Source organism: Passer domesticus, chromosome 1, assembly GCF_036417665.1.
Source record: "Passer domesticus isolate bPasDom1 chromosome 1, bPasDom1.hap1, whole genome shotgun sequence".
NCBI lineage: Eukaryota > Metazoa > Chordata > Aves > Passeriformes > Passeridae > Passer > Passer domesticus.
This window is the reverse complement of record NC_087474.1, coordinates 93,092,413-93,098,597: the sequence shown is the minus strand read 5'-3', so window position 1 is coordinate 93,098,597 and position 6,185 is coordinate 93,092,413. Positions and strand designations below refer to the sequence as shown.

At 35.1% G+C, this 6,185-nt stretch overlaps 1 long non-coding RNA gene across 1 annotated transcript; it reads left to right on the top strand.

Annotated features, from left to right (window-relative positions):
* Nucleotides 1–451: 451 nt before the first annotated feature.
* LOC135306012 (uncharacterized) lies at nt 452–5,223 on the top strand. Its single transcript, XR_010366932.1, has 3 exons — nt 452–936; nt 2,139–2,204; nt 5,104–5,223. It is a non-coding gene; the product is annotated as an uncharacterized LOC135306012 (long non-coding RNA).
* Nucleotides 5,224–6,185: the final 962 nt, after the last annotated feature.

Below are 6,185 nucleotides of genomic sequence, written 5' to 3'. Positions count from 1 at the left end.
CAGGTGTTTTCATTTTGCATGGCAAATTGAAAAATTCTATTGACTAAATTGTCTCCAGAAAAATTCTTTGGACTCTTGGATTTTCTGGTTAGCTTCAGAAAATTCTTAATGTATATCTTACTTTCTACATCCCATTTTTTTTCTTATTTTTTTCTTTTTTTAATGGGTTTATATGCTTTAGTTATGATAACTATGAAAAAAAGAGTAATTTTCATTTCAAATTAGTATTCGTTACACAGTTAGACTTCATTTTTTTAAAATAGTTGTTCTGAGTCCTGGGTTTGAAATGCATTACATGAAACATATACGTATATATATTACAAAGGAATTGTGAAAGGAAATCTACTCCCTATAAAAAGGCCTGCTTATGCAACTTCAGGTTACATGCCAAAGAAACTTGCCATTCCAGCATACAAGTTACATGTGAAAGTTCAAAACACTTCCATTCTGGAAGCTTTCTCCCACAAGTGTAGCACACAAATTTTACTGTGTACCACGCGAAGAAAATTTGTTAACATTATAATTCTTCCCATCTAAGTAATCATAAGATGATAGAACTGAAGTGAGCATGCTGATGATGGAATGTAAAAAATTAGGATCTGTGGTCTCCAGGCAACTGGAAACCTCCCAGAATACATGTCTGGTGTTCTGCTTATTGTCAAGTAGACTCCAACATCTGATGTTCAGCTGCATCATATCACCAGCTGTCTTCCTCTCCCTTTTTCCTCTTTCTCACTCAGCTCATTCTTTCTCTGACTCCCTATCCCTATCCCCATTTCCTTCCCCTCTCCTTCTTCCTCTCTTTCTTGTTCATTTTCCTTAGGAACACATAATACATGTTATATATTTAAATTGTATAACCCACTTGGAACCAGGAATTAGAGGATTAGAAATTACTTGGAGGAATATCAGTGAAAGGAGCACAGAAGTAATTGGGTAACAATACAAAAAAGAGACATTAAATATTTACTATCATTGCACTTGGGGTATTTTCCCCACAAGGAGTTTTAAAGAGACTATTTAGAATTGTGGGGAGTGAAAGCAAAGGATTGTAGGTAAAAAATCTTAAGACATGAGAGAGATTTGTGTTGGTTGGCTTTACATACTTTTAGCAGTATGTCCTACTGCTGTTATGGTGAGCAGGGAAGAGCGAGGGAGAGAGGGAGATGTTTTCCTTCACAATGCAAATGAGCACCATAGTCAGGTGTCTGTTCTGATCTGCCTTCTGGAGAAGCAGATTCTTCTCCTTCCCTGACTTCACAGAGCACCTCATGAGTTTCACTCTGCATTTGAGTGTGATGCCTAAGCTGGTATCTAAAGATGCATGTTGGAAATATTTTTTTCAGTAGGAACCACCAAGAATGCAGAAGATATCAGAGCAATGAAAATCTATGCCTATTCTTGAAACATGGGATTAAAGACATAGAATTGACACCTTTCATCTGTTTTTGTGTATATATGAATTTTACATTCCTACTGTTTATTTAGATGAACCCCCAAAAATAATACATTAAGTTAATTTAATTATTATATTTTGGCTAGGAACTATCCAATATGCATTTCTAGCTTTTAGCAGCAAAACAAGTTATTCCTAGTTCTGTTGCATTCCTAAGTAGGGAATGTTAACACTGTTGGAGCTCAGGGAATGGCTGGGCATCAGTTGTTTGATGGGGAGCATCTGTTTTCATTTGTGTCACTTGTTTTTCATGGACTTTATTCTATCTTTGTTGTTTTCCTTTTCCTTGCAATATTATTTTCATCATTATTGTGGACATATTAAAATTCTTATTGTAGTCCATGAGTTTTCTCACATTTAAACTTTTAATTCTCTTCCCCCATCCCTGTGAAAGGGAGTGAGCAATGTGAGTGGCTGTCTAGTGTTTGGCTGCCATTTTGGGTTAAACCATGGAAAAATAAATAATGCAATCAGTAGCATGCAAAAGAAAAGGTTAGGCTTACTGCTCATCTATGCATGACGATGCAGGGGAAAGAAGACTGCACAAGTGAGAAAGCATATTTATACTAGGTAGATTCAGCCACAAAGAAGCAATTTTTTGGATTGTACAAGTCCTTTTAGAAAGCTACATTATTTTTTTTATTCATTAGAGTTACTGCAGAGTTTCCTGTTAATTTTTTAGACATCTCCATGGATGTAAAGGATGTCATGTTAGTATCAAGAAAAAAAAGAGTCTACAAGTGAAAAGGTAAGGCAAAGAGATTTTATTTTCCTGCTTTTGCATGAAATTTTCAGAAACTCATGATCTCTGTATTCTAAAATGTATTGACTGGACTTTGAATGCGGAGTGTTTTGAGAAAATATTGTGCAATATAAACATTACAGCAAAAGGAAAAAAACAAAAAAAATAGTAGCAGGACTGCATTGAGAGACTGAGACTTTGAAATTGAAAGACAACCCATGTCTCATCATTGCTTGTCTTGAGAATTTTGTCTGAAGCAACTCTCGAGGGATCAAGGATGAACTCAGTCTTTCTGATATTTCTGCTTTGTATCCAGCATTGTATCTGACATGCACAGGTACAAATTAGAGAAAAACTACAGATTTTATCATGTTTATGGTAAGAGCATATCAGAGGAAGAGATCTTCAAAAGAATTTTGCCAGATCTCATTTGGAGTACTTTTGATCTATGGAATATATTTTATAATTTCCTTTAAAAAATATTAATCAAAAATAATTATTTTCTGAAACTCTTCTGTCTTTTGGGGTTTATTATTTTTTCCAGCTTTCTTGCAGCATTCTATGCAGGACTCACTTTCTCCTTAAAAGGTGAATGCAGAGTTTAATTACTGTGAGAACAACTGGAAACAGATTGATTTGTTCACATCACAGCTTATTTTTTGAAAAACAGCATTCTCATTGGCCTCACATTAGTCCAACTGTTTTTTATATAATTTGTGCATAAAATTACAAGCTTTCTGTTTTAGTTTCACAGAGATTATAGAATAATTACAGCTTTTATCAGTCATTAGTTGCCATATTCTTACATCAGTGACTACTTTTTGTTTGCAAATTGATAAGATGGAAGCACGGTGCATATCTACTTTGAGAAGCTGGGTTGGGGTCCCTTCAAGAGTTTGGATCCTATGTTTCTATTTTACTGCCAAAAAATGGAATTTCTCTGCATTGGTGGTAGCAGTAAAGCGACAATCCAAAGTATATTTTGAATTAGAGGGATTGTGTATTTTTCCAGGAGAATAATTCTTAGGCTTACAATAAATACTAATAATCTGCAAAAGAACAAAATCTATGTTTTTTGCTTCCAGCTCCACTGAAATGTGTGCTTGGAAACAAGTTATTGTTATTCAAGAAAGCGGGAATTAAACACTCAGGTTGTGAATATGTGAAATGGAAGTTTTTTTAGTCACTTGCACTACTTATATATGCATATTCTGTCATAATCAGTTAGTGATACAAATATGTGTTTTTTTCTTTCAATAACTTCTAGTACTTCAGAAAAGGGGTTAAATAAAATTATGGTTTGTACTAGTTCATCCATTACCAGTAGTTGCTAATTTAATTCCTTAATTCTTGGTATGTTGAATCATCCAATAAGCTGCTTTGAATTAGAATTCTAGGTTCAGATTTTGGAGCCAGTTTTTATTTATTTTTCATGAATACACAAAACATAATATCAGAATTTGACATTATCATTAACGTTTTAACTGGAATCTTAGAAGGCAAAACAACTACTTCAACGTTTCATTTCTTACACAGTTCAATAGTGTTCACTCGCAATACTTGAGTACAAAAGCCTTTTTCTAGTACTTAAATTAGAATCAGCTTTATACAATTATTTTTCCTCCACCTTCTTATTTCCCACATTTTAATTTCAGCTGCTATCATGAAATCACACTCATTTATAGTCATTTTAATTATGTGTGACAGAGATTTATCTTTGTTTGACATAATTCATATTAAACTTCCTAGTCATTTATCATTGAAATATACATTTTGTTCATCTTTTGAAAGGACTACCAATTTTGAGGGGGAAAATCAGAGTTAAGTTCTGATATAATAGTTTAGTTACTCAGATGTTTTTTCAAAACAAATGCCAGAATTTTATTTCATTTAACGTAGAGCTTTCATACATAGAAAGGAGAATTATATTTATATGTTTGTAGTGGAGTTTTGGAAAAGTAAGTTTTTTGTGCTTGTATACATGTAAACTCACAAGGACACTTTCAAGATTTAGTCGTAATCATACAAGAGTCACTGATAAAAAACACATTAAAAAATACATATTTTTTCCACCTCCAACTTAGTTATTGGCAAAGATTTCAAAAACATCCTATCTTGATCTAGACATCTTTTCAGATAACATCAATAAATAACTATTTAACAGCCTCTTTCTTTTGGTATACCCTGGAATCTACAAAGTGTAACTTTTCCACTTACATATCTAAAATAATCTTCCTCTTTGAAATTGTCATTTCCAAATGTTTTTGAATGTTCAGACACAAATATAACTCAATTTAAAATCTTTTGTTTCAAATGTGGTTCATAATCCAACACACAAATTCAAGCTGTTAGTTCATTTACATTGACATATATTTAATTATGATAAAACTTTTAATATTCAGCTTCTGAATGATGAGAACTGTTCAGATTCTGTAGCATCTTTACAACATGGAAATGAATTCCGATAGCAAGCCCTGGAATAACCTATTTTTGTTTGTAAGGTATAAGTGAATATATTTAGAAGATGACAGAACAACAGCCTACAATGCATAGCAGTTAAGGACAGTTTCCAGTTATACCATAGGCCTGATTTAAATGATTCTATAAAGTTGAGAATAAATTACGTAAGCAAATCTCTTCTACAAACCGACCTGTTTCAGCAGAAGCAATGTGCACTGTGTTTAATCAGGTATATTTACTTGCACATGTACAGCTCTTTTGAGAAAGGGCAAAAAAGGTTTTAACTACAAATGCCCTACTTTTCCCCTCTCCTCCCTGTATGCTAAGTTTGTACCAGGTTTACAGCTGGCATGGATGAGCTTCAAAAGAATGATGTTGGGGACAAACTGTGACTATGTGTCTTGTTCTGTCCCCACACCTCCAACCTCCCCGCATCCTCTTCTAGCACACCTGGGAGATTGCCTGTGTCCAGGATGTCGTCACTTCCCTGTTGAAGGAGGCCTGGGTATACATCCAACACTGCACACAATGATACAACTGGGTTATAACAAATTTACATACTGACTAATAAAGATATTCTGTAAATAACCAAATATTTAATTTCTTTAAGTTCTCATACGCTCTCTCCCCCGGTCCCCACCTATACGGTATCAATAAGGTTTTTACTTCCCTCAAGGTCCTGCCTAAATCACTTCCAAATCTCAGCCTGCAAAGACATTTTTCTGTTTCTGATGGTGGTTGGTGAAGGAATATTGGACACGTTCAGTCTTTCAAATGGAGGGGAAAAGGGAAAAAAGCTGATGGTCTCAGGTCCTTTGACACCAATATTGTTCATGACAATCCATATGTAGAGATAGTAGGAAATCTCAGTCCTCCACAGCAATGGCCACCACAATACCTGGGAGGATGATGCCCAAAGACCTGTGAATGGGACTGTGTTGTATTTTGTGTCACCTGTGGCACCGCTGCCACTGTGGCAGCACAGGTACAACATGATCCTACAGATGTAAATATTGCTCTCTTCCACATCTAGTAGCTTTGAGTACTTTTTCTGGACTAGTTCATGAGTTGTCAGGTATTGTGTTGTCTTTTTTCCATAAGGTACCTACTTTATCTGCTGCTGCATGCCCTCAAGGAAGGGTATCCTAGGAATGGGTACCTTGGCAGTCATCTTTGCCTTTCTCTTGCCACAGCAGAGAAGGACTGAGAGTGGAACTGACAAATAGGGAGGTTTTGTCACTATCAGAAAATCACTTTAAAAAATGAAAGTAAGTATTTAAATTCTTGAGAACTTCTAGATATTTTCCTGCACTGTGAGTTGCCATTAGCAGCTCTTTAAGCATCTCTTCTTACATCATCCTGGTTGCCCACCTACCAAAATGACCAGAAAAGGAACAGAAAATCTTCTAGCCTTCTGCTGATTGGCTATGTGGTCTATGATCATGGTCTATCTTGAGATGCAGGGCCCAGCAGGTCCTCCTACTGTGTGTACCCAAGAACTGGATTTTAATTTTATATTTGCATGAA